Source organism: Pogoniulus pusillus, chromosome 2 (assembly GCF_015220805.1).
Source record: "Pogoniulus pusillus isolate bPogPus1 chromosome 2, bPogPus1.pri, whole genome shotgun sequence".
In the NCBI taxonomy this organism is placed as follows: Eukaryota; Metazoa; Chordata; class Aves; order Piciformes; family Lybiidae; genus Pogoniulus; species Pogoniulus pusillus.
The window spans coordinates 188,867-205,834 of record NC_087265.1 but is presented as its reverse complement, the minus strand read 5'-3'; the positions used below and the strand labels follow the sequence as shown (position 1 = coordinate 205,834).

The 16,968-nt window shown below is 47.4% G+C and overlaps 1 protein-coding gene across 5 annotated transcripts in view; it reads right to left on the bottom strand.

The window, feature by feature from the left end:
• The window catches only part of SPOPL (speckle type BTB/POZ protein like), a 43,051-nt gene extending 28,133 nt beyond the window's left edge, over positions 1-14,918 (bottom strand). For all 5 annotated transcript variants that reach the window (XM_064154407.1, XM_064154389.1, XM_064154398.1 and 2 more), the window contains exon 1: positions 14,682-14,918. The gene's annotated coding sequence lies outside the window, so the exon portion shown is untranslated. The remainder of the gene's footprint in view (positions 1-14,681) is intronic.
• Positions 14,919-16,968: the final 2,050 nt, after the last annotated feature.

Below are 16,968 nucleotides of genomic sequence, written 5' to 3'. Positions count from 1 at the left end.
GAGTACAGGGGCAGAATGACCTCCCTGCTCCTGCTGGCCACACCATTCCTGATGCAGGCCAGGATGCCACTGGCTCTCTTGGCCACCTGGGCACACTGCTGGCTCATGTTCAGGTGGGTATCAATCAGCACCCCCAGATCCCTCTCTGTCTGGCTGCTCTCCAGCCACTCCAACCCCAGCCTGTATCTCTGCATGGGGTTGTTGTGGTCAAAGTGCAGCACCCTGCACTTGGAGCTATTGAAGCCATCCCCTTGGACTCTGCCCATCTGTGCAGGTGGTCAAGGTCCCGCTGCAGAGCCCTTCTGCCCTCCAACTCAGCCACATCTGCCCCCAGCTTGGTGTCATCTGCAAACTTGCTGATGACTGACTCCATGCCCTCATCCAGATCATCTATGAAGATGTTAAAGAGGATGGGGCCCAGCACAGATCCCTGAGGGACACCACTAGTGACAGCTGCCAGCTGGATGTGGCACCATTCACCACCACTCTCTGGGCTCAGCCCTCCAGCCAGTTCCTAACCCAGCACAGAGCGTTACCATCCAAGCCATGGGCTGACAGCTTAGCCAGCAGTTTGCTGTGGGGGACAGTGTCAAAGGCCTTGCTGAAGTCCAGATAGACCACATCCACAGGCCTCCCCACATCCACCAAGCAGTCACCTGATCATAGAAGGAGATCAGGTTGGAGAGGCAGGATCTGCCCTTCCTAAACCCATGCTGGCTGGACCTGAGCCCTTTGCCATCCCTCAGGTGCGCTCTTATCACCCCCAAGATAACCTGCTCCATCAGTTTCCCTGGCACTGAGGTCAGGCTGACAGGTCTGTAGTTCCCAGGTTCCTCCATCCGACCCTTCTTGTGGATGGGGACCACGTTGGCAGTTTCCAGTCTCCTGGGACCTCTCCGGTGAGCCAGGACTGCTAGAAAATGATGGAGAGCAGCTTGGCCAGCTCAGCTGCCAGCTCTCTCAGCACCCTGGGATGGATCCCATCTGGTCCCATGCGTAGTCACTTGCATTTTCTAATGAGCTGATATACTGAATGTGGTGCAGCAGCCAGGAGTGATTTCACTCTCTGTTTGCTTCAGTGTCTAAACTCAACAGACAAGAAGAGCTCAGAGGTATTGTACTTAACCTGTACTCCCAGCCCCCAAACACGCTGGGCTTATCACTGCTCCTGCTGGGCTCCTAAGTACAGCATTGCTGATCACTGTGTTAATGAAGCACAGGAAGGCACTCTGTCCCACCGAGCACCATGGCCAAGCATGCAGACCTAGCACGAGAAAAACAGACTTCTCAGATAGATTTCACTTGGGAATTCACCGAAGTGCTCTTTGTCAAATAAATATTTGTGTCAAACTTCAAGACATCTGAAGCTGACTATTGCTAATTAATTACCTGCAGACTGTAGCATGGGCTACCTTCCATGAACCACCAAAAACTATCAGCTCTTCATTTTCCAAACTTAGTAAGAGATTTTAGGATTCAAAACTACTTCATCAACATCAGTATGAGGTGAATTTCAAACATATTATCTTGTGCCCCTTCCCAGAAACTGAGTATTTGTCAACATTGTTCTAAATAAAGTTACTTTTCAACCTGTCAGGGCAAGAGCACAGCGTGAGAGCACGTTCCCAGTCTCTCATGTCTTGTGTTGGAACCATCTCAACTTCTCTGAAAAACCCCAACCGGCTCATTCAACAATACACGATGTGACCATCCAGAGAGGAATCTTCTACCCCCCACTGATAAAACCCCAAGCATGTCACAGCATTTGTGACTACTGCCCTCAACGCTAGCATAAGCTCTTGTCTAAACGTGGAAGCTCAGTGTAACAACTACACCCTAACAGCTCTCTCGGAGCAGGAACAGTTTAACAGGTGTGCTGGTCAGCCAGGAACTGCTGCACTGTTTCACCTCTGATCTCAACAAGGTGCTAGTCACCCAAGGACTGGCAGGACTGGCCAGGTAACTGCCTCCTGCAAGGTAACCAACACACCCTGCAAGCCACAGCCAGGCTTCCAGAATCCAACTCACAGATCAGTTTACTAAGCAAATCTTGCTGACTCTCTTCTCTCTGCTGTTCCTTCTTTCCTTCTCTTCAGAATCAAACTGTTTCCCTCCTGGCATGTGATGGAACTTCCAACATCTCCTCATCTGATGTAACTGCACACAGGTTGAGCACAGCACGGGCTTGTTCTTGCAGCTTGCTGAGAAGCTGAGGAACAAAGCTACTCTTCAGCGACATAAAGGTGCCCTCCTAGGCTGCAGTCTCCGTGGTGCCACAGAAAGGCCACAGAGCCTATCCTGCCCAAGCAAGCATCTCTGTCCCACAAGCTATTTCAAGTACTTCACGGCTAGTGTAAAAGTTAGAGCAGCTTACTGTCCAAGAACGCCTAATTCCAATACCATTTAGCAGTCTCTAAGGAATGCCTAATAAATGACCATGCCTATAAATCCCACGTGTATTGCGTGCTCCATTGGAATGGTGACAGTCCTCACTTGAACGAGGCAGAACAGTTCAAGAAATGCAAAGCTGTTACGAATTAACTCTTTTCACCTTTGGAAATACTGATACCAGTGGCTGAAAGAAAGATCACCTCCTGAAGGTTAATAGGAACACAGCACTCTGTTTCTCCAACTCTTCTGTTCCTAGTAAATACATAACAGAGGAAAAAAAATCACAGTTCTTCTAATTGCACAGCCAAACTCTGGGGGTTTAAAACACTTTCCACTCAAAATCAGCTTCCAAAAGCCCATTCAAAATAAACAGGCTCCAGCTACACATACTGGTTTCATTGCTTCTCAGTGAAGATCACATACTATTCATACATTAAGCAATATTATAACTAATGTATAGCTCTATCAGTACTTCATCTGAGGAATCTGGTTTGGTTTTTACCTTATTGAGGAATCAAAAAATATTGAATTGTTATAGGGTTCACCTGAAGCAAAAGACATTTGAAAGCTCAAGACTAAGTTACTTTTGCATCCCTCATCTGAAGCAATTCTCTGATTGAGCAGTTTTAGGTAGATTCAACTTACTCAAACTGTGAGACCCCAGACTGCCCTTTTCTCCTTGGGCACAGAAGGATTTGTGCAACCAAGAGGAGATCTCATAAATGTCTATAACTATCTGAGGGGTGGGTGTCAAGTGGAGGGGGAAGGTCTCTTTTCTGTGGTGCACAGTACTAGGACAAGGAGCAATGGCTACACACTGGAACACAGAAGATTTCACCTCTACACAAGAAGCAGCTTCTTTACAGTGAAGGTGACAGAGGCCTGGAGCAGGCTGCTTAGGAAGTTGCAGAGTCTCCTTCCCTGGAGACTTTCAAAACCCACCTGGATGTGTTCCTGTGCAAACTACTGTGGGTGATCCTGCTCTGGCAGGGGGGCTGGACTCAACCTCTGGAGGTCCCTTCCAACCTCTAACTTTGTGTGATTCTGTGAACACTCATCACCTGGGTCAGGCTTGTGCTGCTACTGTGGCTGATCAAACTGCCCTGAATGCTGTTCAGACCCACGCAGGAGACACTACCCTTCTCACTGAGTCACAGAGACTTCATTCAGCTGAAGAGAGAAATTCACCACTTCGTTTTCTGTTTAAGAGTTTATTTTAAAGCTGATTATGCTTACAGAAACCTGTAAGACTTTATGAGTAGAAAATGAAGTAATCTGAACTCTTCATCATCAGCATTTGCATCTCTTTGCAATCCATCTTTCTGAAAGAGCTGCTGCCTATTTCCTATAGAGCTACCCATTAAATGACATTTTCTACTGCATGATACACAACAAAACAACAGACATTTGAAAGGCCTATTAAGCTCAGGCAGTTTCCCAATTTACTCAGTATTATTATGTGCCTCTCTGAAAGCAGATTAAAGACAGGCCTAGAGAATGTAAATACTGTGTGTGGTATTTATTGAAAGTAATCTTTACCATTGAACGCCCGAGTGAGCAGCATCAGTAAAACAAGTGCAGCCACTAAGGCAGAACAACTGCAAGCTGAGGATACACATTTTACACTCTGCAGTACTTCCACGGCACCCACAAAGCTTCCTTTTCAAGGCAAGCAGAAGGGAACAGACTCAGCCTGGGCACAGGCAAGCCATGGGACACTCACTGAAGCGAGAGGCCTGGGATAGTCACAAGGAGGGGGCTCTGGGTTTGTTTTTTTTTAACATAGTGTTAAAAAATGCTTATTTAAGAATACGTTTGCTTTGGAACCACAAAACAGCAACCAAGTTTACACAAACCCAAGCCAGCTTTGGGACTTAAATCCCGTGCTCTGGCTGCTTCTACATGCTCCAAGCTTAAGATCTTACCCTTGCCATCCAGCAGCCTCCACTGGAAGCTACAACCCAGCCAGGAGAAACACATGCTTTGGCACCCACATCACAAGCCAATTCATAACCCTCTCCGCGGTTCTCCAGTAAGAACAAAATACTACCCTGGCCTGTGACAGCTGACAACCTACATATGCATCTCCTGTCACCCCTGCTCCAGGGACAGTAAAATTCCTGCAGAGACAGGGCAGGCAACTGGGGTCACAGACATCTTAAAATAGCTGCAACTAAGACTCCAGAATTTAAAATTACATCTTTGAGGTGGCTCCAGGAGAAAAGCCCCAGCAAGGCAAAACCTGGTACATGTGAAATGCCCAACTGTTCAGAAAGATGGTAACTTGTAACTCTTCACTTAGCAGCTCAAAATTAGCAAGACTACACTAGTAGTTGTAAAAAAAAAAACACTATAAAGCTGAGTACATCTACTTTTCAGGCTTTACCTTTCCTGAGTCTTTAAAAATAAAGCTAAATTTTACCTCAGCTGAGAAAAAACTTAGTGCCCAGCAGAACTTGAAGTGTAACTGTCCAGTTTACATCAGACAAGCTTGTCAATAAAGTGCCTCGGCATTAGCCTCGCATTACTGCTCTCTACTCCAAGAACCCCTTATTAGATAACCACGACCATTCCCCCAGGACTCAGGTGGCTGTTTCCCTAGGGAAGAAACACATGATTGTTTTTTAGAGGGGATTTCAATTTCACTGCCCAGTCTAGTCTTACGGGACCGAAAAGATGGGTGTTTCCACCAGGATTCCTCTCCGTTCCAACAGCCTACTGCTTTTGGGTCTTTCCCCTACTATACAGTCAGCATGACTTTTCCCCTCCTCAGTTTCGCTCCACTGTGCTCAGTCAAGACAAACCACTGGCACAGCAAAGTACAGCAAATGAAGGTATTTTTCTGAAATTTGCCTAGCTGAAAATGCTGATCTTGACTTTTGTTTTTGCAGATGAAACAGAACTACCAACACTAACCAACTGAATGCTGACTTCACCTGTAATCAGTAAAAATAATCTTTCTCCAGCAGATTCACAGTTAGTTTTGGGGCACTGCATTTAGATTTCCTTTGTGAATTCTCCAGACTTGCAGAAAGCACTAGACTCTACTCCCTGGAGACAGGTGCTTTCATTTGTGCAGAGAAGCTGCTCAGAGCCACAGCAGCACGAGGCTCCTCTCATCAACCTCTGCAGACAGCAGACATTGTTTCCTCACAAAGGTTATTTCTTTGAATTAGTTTGAGCATCAAAAGATTTCTACATCTTTCAACTGATGCCTCACAAGAAAAGACTACTCAGCAATAACCACTTCTTGCTCTGCAACACCAAGCCCTGCTGCTTTTTCAGCAGCAGATGAGACTGCAGAACTCACTGCCTGCTTTGCAACCTCAAGTTGCTTACCTGAGGTGAGAGACAAAGGTTAGCTGGGGATGATGCAGCTTACTCCACACCAGGCTCTCCTGCTTCAGGTCTTTCTCCAAAAGACCTGCTCACCTGACAAACTCTTGAAGAGTTAAACTGAAGCCTAGGCCTACATTCAAATGCACAGGAAAAAACATGGTCTTGTTAAAAGCCTGTTACCAATATGTGTAAACTCTTACCCACACTTGTCAAACAGGATGTTTGCTCACCTTTTTCCCCCTCTTTCAGCACAGCCTCCCTGAAGCTATCAATTTGTTCCTCTACAAGTAGGTAATTTTGCTGAAGTTTAAAAACAACAGCAAGGCAAACAAAACACTAACAGGCTGAAGCAAGGTTGTCAGGGTGGTCAGGCAGGGTTAAGCAGATTTGCTTGACAAGCGCAAAGGAGCTGGTAAAGGCCGTAAGTTCTATCAGACCAAACTCTCCTCTCATAAGCTGCTTGAGCTGCCTTCAAGAGGTTCTTTCTGGCAGGAGGCTCAACAAACCATCACGCCATGAGCTGCTGCTGCAAGCAGCTGCGTCACTGCCAGTCACCGTGCCTCCAGAAAGAGGCTGCACAGGCTGCGGAGCGCCCAGGCAATTGCCCAACAGCTACACCTGAGCAAGACAAACCTTCCTTCCTTGCTTTCCTGTTGTCCTTGCACAGCTGGGCTTGCAAAGGCCTCCACTGGCAAGTAAACAGACCTGGTTTCATCTTTGGTAATGTCACACAAGGCAGACCAAATGTGGATGCAAGTCTGCTGCTCTCTGCCTCTGTCCACAGCAGACAGAAGTCTGCCATGAAGCATCCTGATGAGGGCCACCTTGCCAGAGGAGCACAGTGCAGCACCTGTCATGCAGCCACAGGGACACGCCTTAACAGCAAACAGCAGGAAGGAATACAGTTCAACATAAGGGAATCACCAAGGCAGCAAACACCAACTGATAAACCCATCTTTCTCACAGACTCTCCAAGCCCCTGCCAAGGCTTAAAAGACTAAGATTAACTCTCAGAATCAGAGAATGTCACAACCTGGAAGGGACCCCAAAAGATCATCCAGAGTAAGATTATACCACATCACGCAGGGACATATACAGGCAGGTTTTGAGTATGTCCAGAGAGGGAGACTCCACAACCCATCCTTGGCAGCCTGTTGCAGTGCTCTGTCACCCTCACAGGGAAAAAAATCCTCCACGTTTCCATGGAACTTCCCATGCGTCAATTTCCACCATTGCCCCTTGTCCTGTCACTAGGCATCACCATTCATAAGCATTCATGAGGTCAGTCCTCAGTCTCCTCCAAGCAGCAGAGCCCCAGCTCCCACAGGCTCTCTCTCTTAATCATCTTTGTGGCTCTGCCCTGGACTCTCTCAAGCAGTTCTATGTCCTTCTTGAACTGGGAGGCCCAGAACTGGACATGGTACTCCAGATGTGCCCTCACAAGGGCAGAGCAGAGAGGCAGGAGAACCTTTATCAACCTACTAACCACAGCCTTTTTAATACACCCTAGAATGGCATTGGCCTTCCTGGCCACCAGAGCACACTGCTGGCTCATGGTCAACCTCCCAACCACCAGGACCCCCAGAGCCTTTTCCCCTTCACTGCCTTCCAGCAGGTCAGTCCCCAACCTATGCTGACCTCTGGGGTTGTTCTTTCCCAGGTGCCAAACTCTACACTTGCCCCTGTTGAATTTCTCCTGGACCAGCCCCACAGCCTGGCCAAGTCTGCCTGAATGGCAGCACAACCTTCTGGTGTGGCAGCCACTCCACCCAGTGTGTGTCATCTCAAACTTGCTGACAGTGCACTCTGTGCCCTCGTTCAGGTTACTGATAAATATATTGACCAGAACTGGTCCCAGGGGGACTCCATTAGTTACAGGCCTCCAATTAGACTCCATCTCACTGACCAGAACTCTCTGGCTTCTTCCCTTCAACCAGTTCCCCATCAATCTCACTACCTGGTCATCTAGATCACACCGCATCAGTTTAGCCGGAAGGATGTTGTGGCAGACACTGTCAAATGACAGAGTAAAATCAAGATAAACCACATCCACTGCTCTACCACTGCTAAGTAATTGTTACCTAGACTAACATTTGATGATGGTACTGCCTTGTATTTTTCCTCTCACCACCCAGGGAGCAGAGTCTCACTGTCACCGAAGGGTATGGCACACTTCCAAACACAACTGCTGTTCAAAGTATTAAAAAATAATTTGCTTTTATAGAGTAGTGCCTACTCTATAAAAAGCACTCACTACAGAATAAAGGTTGTGTTTACTTGATAATCTTATTAATGTAAGCGATCACAGCAACTAGCCCTGGACATGAAGTTTACCACACAAAACTCTGAGCAGGCTCCTGTCTGTGAGGCTTCACGCCTTGCCCAGCCACCCACACCTCCCTTTCATTTCACTTCATTTTTTTGTATCAAAAAGATCATTATTGACAAGGCATCTGTCACCAGGAGCAAGACAGGAACTCCCCTAATCAGAAACCTCTCATGGGATTTAACAGTATTCATGCCAGTCTTCCAGATGGATTTCCATCAGCCTCCTGGCTCAGCATATTTCATAACATTCACAGGAGCACATTTATGCAACCTTCAACGTGAGAAGTTGTGGCTTCATGTGAATGGTACCACTCATTGCAACAGAAGAAAGGGCAGAATAACTACTTCCAAAGTTTGTTTGCTACATGCATGGAAGTAACAAGCAAAATCAACTTTGGCATTCTGCAAGGAGATCAAAAAAGCACTGAAGATACTTTTCATGCATTTTATTCCTCTGAAACCACCAAATACAGCACCAAATCTGAGAGTAAGATCACGTCAGCACCAGTCAGTGCAGCAAGTGATTCTATTAGCTTACAACTACCCACAGAAGCTGGAGATTTCAGACAGTCTGCAAAGGTAATACTAGAACGCAGAAGTGCAGCAGTACCACCCAAGTCTTTAAAATGTTCATACGAATGGGAGGCAGAACTCCCAAGTGCATGCAAAGGCACCTGCAAACGGGTCCAAATCCAGGTGTGTGCAAATAGCTGCTGCAATTGACTTCACATACACCACAAACATGCCAGGTGAATGACTGCATTTTGTCTGTTACAAGAACAGTTAGTCAATTTGATATACAAATATCAGTGTGACCACCGAGACCTCTGATGCTCATAAAAAGAAGTTAATTTCTATTACATATCACTCCATCCCAGAAGCTGAAGCCAAGTGTATTAAGCAAATTACCTAAAAGCATTACAGAATAGATCACAAACTAGCGACTGACATTAAACTCAGTTAACAAAGAACCCACCTGCTTTAAAACCTGAGAACAACTGCCACCAAAGAGCCCTGCCTTGCTGCTGAGCTAATGTCTAGGGACTAAGTAATTCAGAACCCTGTTATGTTAAATACTGCAGACAAACGAACACCACCTCTGAAGAACTTTAAAACATCGTGACTTGATCTGAATAATTTCATTAATACACATGAAGTGCCTGAAGCAACAAATCACTTTCATTTAGATTTTATTCCAGCTTTAAGTAAAAAATACCCCTAGGTTAACTGTCCCTCAAGCTACAGGCTGTGCTGATGGAGATAACAGATACACTGCTTCGAAACCACTGATGAACACCACCAGGACAATCAGAACTTTGAGGAAAAGTCATTTTCCAAAGCAAAGGTTAACGTGGAAAACTAGAAAGTATGATGCACAGGAGAAAGTAATAGTAGTTCTGCACCTACACATAACTCCAGTTGTTGAGGAATCAACAGCTGATGAAACTAACCCCAAGCCCTTTTAATGTCATACAAGTCTACTTAAGTTTGCAAAGACTTAATACACAAGCAAACAAGACATCAACTGCAAGCCATTGCTCCCCTCCATGCCCTTCATCTTCATTTGTAATCCCACTTGAGAACTGATCTTTCAAGTGACTTGACCAACCGATAAGTGAGCTCTTGGGAGAGGATAAACATCGAAGGAGCAACAAGGAAGCAGGCCAAGAGAAAGCCTGGCTCACAAGTCTCACCAATTGATCATCTCCACTACACAACAGAGGTTCCCACCCCATTTACTTTGGAAGTTTCCCCAACTGCTGGAGACATTTACCTCCCGAGCATTAGTGCAGTCTAAGCCAAGAGCTGCTCTGTTGCATCCTCCCTGGCACACAATTGGTTTTCCATTCTACAAAGCAGCCAGTTAAATTACACACCAAATGATAACTTACCTTTCAACTACTTAAGAATTCAAGTCACAATATAGTGCAAAGAGCAAATGTCACCTGAGCAAAGGTCAATGGCGCTGGCACAGACTGCTCTCTACCCAGCTGATTAAGTGCCACTAATTAAAGGCTAAGCAGCTGTCAGCTCTAAAACAATACTACAGCAAGAGTACAATCGAGCTAGCGCTTCCAATAATGCTCATCAGCTAAGTGGGCTGAGAGATGAAGAGTAATTAAAAAAGCCCTTCAGACACAGAATTACCATCTATAAGAGCTCACAAAACTCATCAGCACCATCCCATGTATCTAGAAATGACATCAAGGGAGAGCACATGAAACACTTCTAATACTTAAAAAAAGAGCTACAGACAGTAGCCTCTCTTACAGAGGCAAAAACTCAAGACAGTTCTCTCTGGTCACTTAGCATTCGGCCTCACATGAAGTCCACTTTGAAAGCACCTAGCCCATCTTTCATTTCTGAAGAAACCATCAAACTCTGGAAAAAATACACTGCCTTTGTTTTGCATCACCAAGTTCTGATGATTTCCTCAGAAATAAAGAGGCAAGTAACCAATGAAAAGTGCCAACTGCAGTATTTCCCACCAAAATCAAACACTAAGCGGCTATGTGGAGATCAAAAGCAGTGTCAAGAACAAGCAATCTAATTCAGGGGACTAGTACCTGCCATCTCCCTAGGTTATTCCATGCCAATGAGTTTCTGAATCAGCTGAAAGAGTACGTCACTTTCCACTACAAATCCTAAATACTATATGCAAACACAGGTCACAACAACATCGACAGATGTGTGCTGGCAAAGCCATTTCTTGTAAAGAACATAAAACCCCCTTTATAGCTGACAAAGGATCACTTTAAACCAGGTTACCAGAAACCACATTGGAAAGCTATTAAACTGGAGCGCAATGGAATCAAGAGAGCTGAAGGGCTGTGTTTAATCTTGCTCCAATACTGAACACATGCTCCTGCCAAAATTCAGACCCACCACTCAAGCGCTAAAACATTAGCGGAAAAAGGAAACATTTATGCAAAACGATCCACGCTCTGACACACTACCTGCACCTCTTCAGAAACCCACTCAACCAGGGCAAAGCGATCATCTCTTCCCAGGAATTACCACAACCTTTACATTGCCACTATGAAAACACCTCCATCCCTCACATAGTTGCAACTGTCCTCTAAGCACAAAATGAGACAGAGATGTCCTACTTCAAATTGATAAGGCAGTTCCAACAGATGTTTGGGTAGAGGTGGGACAAGAAGAATTTGTCAGAAACAAAGTATCTTGAGGGCACAAACTGGAAAGCTTCCTCAAGAAATCCAAGCAAGAAAGAAGTCTCTTGCAAGTACTGAGTTCAGTTTTGGCCTCTCTGGTTTAAAAGGGACAGAGATCTGTTGGAGACAGTCCAATGGAGGACTATGAGGATGATTAGGGGACTGGAGAACTGCCTGATGAGGACAGACTGAGGGACCTGGGGCTACTTAGTCTGGAGAAGACTGAGAGGGGATCTAACAAAGTTTGTCAGTATCTGAGGGCTGGGGGTCAGGAGTGGGTGGGACAGGCTCTGCTCACTGCTCCCTGAGATAGGACAAGGAGCAATGGATGGAAGCTGCAGCACAGGAGGTTCCAGCTCAACACAAGGGGAACTTCTTTACTGGAAGAGTCACAGAGCACTGGCACAGGCTGCCCAAAGAGGCTGTGGAGTCTCCTTCTCCGGAGCCTTTCAAGGCCTGTCTGGATGTGTTCCTATGTGACTGAGCAAGATGGTATGGTCCTGCTCTGGCAGGGTGATTGGACTTGATGATCAATTTGGGTGCCTTCCAACCCCAAACATGCATCCTATGAATATGCAACAGATTTTGCACAGGGAGGGAAGGCAACCAAGAGTTAAGGTATGAAAACCTCTTGGAGAGGGCATACTTGATGTGATAGAGAAGGCATTAGGCAACTGCTGATGCAAGAGTCTTCCGGCAGGGTGCAGAACACATACGGCATAAGTACCCGACTGCTCTCCCTCTTCAGCCTCCATGCTAGCAAACTTCCAAAACTACCTAACTCACCTAAGTTCACACATCACCAGTACCTTGTTTCACTGCTATTAATATCAGCTGACTTGATGGAGGTGGTTAAGGAAGCACTAACTGTGACTCTGAAGGTGAAGTGCTTTAACATAAGTAGTGAAGGAAGACCTAAAAAACAACCAGGGAGGGAACGACACAAACACTTCTCTGCATGTTTTGATCGAGGACACAGCATTTTATGCTTACTAGCATCAGTTTGCTGCCTTTAATAGCAGCAGCAATCTTACCTGGACTGCCTTAAACATGTTTTGTTAAATACACAGGAAACAGATATAGCAGCATGTTGTGGATTGTTTTTTCCCAAAGAGACAGAAATGCCTGCAAGAAGCATACGAGCCCCTCACAAATACTGTGGGGAAAAAAACCCACAAATAGCTACTTGTTATCAAAAGGAAAAAACAAAACTAAAAAAATATGATGTGGTAGTTTTGTAATGCAAAACACACAGAAACCTATCCTCCAGCATACTCCAGAACCTGGAAACGAATCCAACAGGACAAGCTTCTAACAATGATTATTTCTACAAGGGCATAAGAGGCAAAGAGAAAAAGGGTGAAGAGATAAGGCAGAGGCGTGAGGGGACTGTATATGAAAAAGGGGGAAAACAACAAATGCAGACAGAAAGCCAAGGAAGAATGAAGGAGAAAAGTCCACAAAATCTACATGCAAATCTTAACTATACCACCTCTTACTGTCCTCAGCAACTTCTTTTCTCTTCAGCTGATGCTTTTAATGACAACTGGCTCCTTAGCTCTCCTGTACATTTATGTTTAGGTGCTTTCCACGCACAAAAATGAAGAGATAACTATAACATATAAAGAAAAGGTAGATTTATAACATACGATTTCTTCTGAACATCCAGAAACTGTAAGCGGTTTGCACTGACAGTTGAAGTCAGTGATCTGGCCATAGAAATCCTGGTGGCTTTTCAAATTCATCTTATGTTTGTCCATAAAATATTCAAGTTGTTAATAGCAACAAGTAGCTATTAACAAGCAACCCTAACCCTAACCCTACACAAGTTCAGAACACAAATCTTAATTTTTCACTGATAATTTAAAAGTAGACTGCAAACAGCTGAAGTCCAAAGTTTGTCAGAAAGCGGTTTCAGGGCAATATAACATCAAGGATATTTCTGGATATTTTAAATCTCAGGTTTCCAGCAGAGTTAAAAGTAGTTTCTGGTGATGTACTACATCTCTGTAATGTTTGCAACTTCAATCACAAAAGGCGCATTGTTCAAAAAACATTTTCCCTTTCCCAAGCAAATATCCACTTATAAAATGTGGAGGGGAATACCATTCAGAAGACACACACTGGAAATCCCTCACAAACAACTATGTTTTCCTTAATCATGTATGTCTGAAGGCCTGGACAGAAAAGCCAGGTAAAGTACATTCAAAAGTGACTGTGACAGTAAGGGTCTCTCTGAAAAGGGATTTTTACTTCCAGAAATTACATTTTCTTAAGTAAAACCAGAAAAGGGAACCAAACTTTTTTTTTTTTGGTAGCAGTTAGAATGCCTTGGCAGTCATACGAACGGCTGGGCTTCAGCAGCACTGTGGTGCGAGCTGCTCTAAGCGTACGGAAAGCGCTCACAATAATGCGTTCTGCAAACCACTGAGAGTCCGACCCACAGGCTGCTCGCCTTGGCAGCAGGTTGCCAACAATCATTTCTGCTCAAATACTATTTTCATAACTCCTAACACCAATTTCAGAAAACAAGGATGCATTCAGCACAAAGTAAAGCCACATCTTTAGGCTAAACTGGTGATTTTAGTAGGTCGCATTTCAAAAACATTGCGAATTTATCAGTCACATTCATGCTGGTCTTCTGTGTTTGGGAATTCCTTCCATTCTTTAAGCTCCTCAACTACTTCTGCTCTCAAACAGCCTAAATATGACGCAAATTTCACCGGACTCCAGCGAATTTCAGCAGATGACATCATCAGGTGAAAGCCAGTACTAGTCAACTCCACTTCCCGACCACGCATAAAATGGTACACGCAGCACAGATGAAGCGGGTGTAAGCTTTTCAACATTATTCCCTTGCTCGTACAGCAACCCCAAAAGTTTGCCACGGCCCAGAGAAGGGAGACAACCCCACCGTGTTTTCTCCGCCGGACGAGAACTTCCCAGCGCAAACTGTCGCACGGCAGCTGGGGATCAGCAGCGCAGAGGCGGCAAACAAAACGCTACGGGCCGCTTGGTAGCGATGCCTGCCGCAGCCGTGCAGCTGCGAGCACTCATGCCAGGGCCTGCAGGAGCCCATTAGGAAGCGCGTCCTGCCCAAGGTACGGATTACATACGCTGAACCAACAGCAGCCACAGCCTCTCGGCGTGTGCGTGGGGCCAGCGCCGGCTCCCAGGGAGAGGAGGCTTCGCCAGAGCAAAGGGGGACGCGAGAGGGGCCCTGTCGGTAGCCCCGCGGCCCGCCGCTCGCGGCCAGCCTTCCCGCCGCTCCTGCTGCCTCAGAGAAGAGCCCCGCAGGCCGCTGCCGCGGGCAGAGGGATTCAGGCCCGCCCCACCGGCACAAGCGATGGGCCGGGGCGAGCACAATAAAAGCCCTCTCCCTACACGTATACATCCCGTCTACCAGCAGCACACCCATGCCGGCCCGCCCGCTCGCTCGGTACGTACCAGAGCGCAGCGCCGGCTGGACAGCGCAGCGGGTCTCATACTGCCGGGGCGGGGGAGGTGTGACGGTCACCGGTGCCCGGCGGGAGGCGGAAATGGCGAGGCCGGGCGGTGGCGGAGCCGCATAGCTGCCCGCTCCGAGCCCCCGCTCCTGCTGTTGTTCTGCCGTTGCTCCTCCCCTGCGCTCGGCACCTCACGGCTCCCCCACGGTCCCGCTTTTGCCGCCGCCTTGGCCGCCGCCGCCGCACTTCCGGGCAGGGAGGGGTCACGCAGCCTCGCGGCGCGCTGCATGCATCCGGGCCCTCGCGCGAGGCCCCGCCCGCTGCCGAGGCGCGAGGGAGGCGGGGCGCGAGGGAGGCGGGGCGCGAGGGAGGCGGGGCGCGAGGGAGGCGGGGCGCGAGGGAGGCGGGGCGCGAGGGAGGCGGGGCGCGAGGAGAGCGGGGCAGGTGGGGCGCGGGGCGCGAGGAGAGCGGGGCGCGAGGGAACGGGGCAGGTGGGGCGCGGGGCGCGAGGGAGCGCTCGAGCGCCTTGGCAGCGTCGGGAGCTGTGGGCCCGCGCAATGGCTGTCAGAACCCGGGGAGCGGGACGGGGAAAGGAGGCCAAGAGGCTGGAGACAGGCGCGTTATGTCCGGAGTAGGCGGCGGGGCACCTCTGCGAACGCTGCGGATCGTCGAGGAAGGGGCCCGGCAGCGCCGGAGCGGAGAAGCGCAGGAGTCGGCCTTGGGAGCTGCCGCGGTGGCGGCGCGGTGACGGTGACGGACAGCGCTCCCCTGAGGCAAGTGTCTGGTCATCAACCCCGCGTGCTGACTGGCTCACACTGAGGGAAAGGCTACAGCTCCTGACGACTCCACTTTCAATTTGCTATTTCAGCTGAATTTAAACTAACGATTGTGAACTCCACCTCCTACCAAGTATTAGGACTTGTCAGGAAGCATCCCGCCGTAAATGCCGATTTTGGTTTGTTTTTCTGAGGGCCAGGGTTTTAAAGAAAGCATAAGGAGGCAGTCAGAGCTCGCAGACACGCTAATTGCCCCTCTTGAGAAGGAGCGCTAAGAATACATGTGCGCAGCCTCGTGCTGACTAAGGACACTCGAGTTACCTAGGTCGCAAAATCAACACAGCTGCATTGGTGAGGCACAGTGCCCTGGATAATTCATCCTGCAGGGGAAGGCTAGCCTGGCAGTGCCATAATGCTCTTGGTATTGCTGGTTGACTCACAACTGTCTCAGGAGCCTGTCCAAGGCTGCACTGTGTTTTCAGGTGGCTCAGCAGTTTTGTTTATTTGAAGTCTTTCATACCAGTCCTTGTACAAAATAGCTTTACAGCCACAGCCAGAACTTCATTTAGCTGAACTGGATTCTTTGAGGAGAACCAGGCTGTTACCTTTTTTGTGGACCATTACTTAGAAGAAGACATACTAAACCTTTGTTGCGTGAAGCGTAAGGGTAATACAGACTATCAGCATTGGTGGATTTGCGAGCTGAATAATTCTGTACTTGGAGACACTGTTGCAAATGAGAAGTAAAAGATGTTCCCTTCTTTCACAAAGCAGAGTTCAGGCTCGGCTACTGGAAGTCAGGAGTGCATTTTAATGCAAAGCAGGGAGCCAAGTGAGTCTTCATTTACAGTAACTTTAATGTTGCGCTAGAGAAGGTCTGCAAAGATGGATCACTAACGGCCTGTGAAGAATGCATGCATACTAGTCAGCAGACAAAGGTGAGATGACAGCTCATGCGTCCCTTGGGTTGAGAAGTTCTTTTGCTAGCTCTCAGATTCGTAGTGTTCTTGGGGGGGGGGGGGGAGGGGGAGAGGGAGAGGGAATGCTACAGAAGAGTGTCTAAATGGTTGCCAAGCAAAGCAACTACCACTTCACAGATTTGGAGCCTCCAATTGGTTTTAACAGAAGTTTAATTTATTCTTCTATACTTTTCATCCACCACTCAGTCATATTCTCTGCTATTTCCCTTGGATTCCCATTTTCATAACCTCGAGTTTGTTTCTCCTCTCATTGATAAATAAATGTGCACCACAGCCACTTGTACCACGTTCAGGTGTAGCACTGTTGCCTCAGCACGCATCAGTGTTACCTTATGGCAGCACTTAATGGGTCAGCTGAGATAAGTAGCCCTTTATGCCAAACATTTTAGAAAACATACGAGGTGAACAGAGGTAATTAATCAGGACAGAAAATGGTTGAGGAAAAACAAGACAAGCACACATACAAGGCAAAGACGCTGACAGGGCACGGAGAGAGGACCAAACTGTCCTAGGCCTGCAGTGAGATCATGCT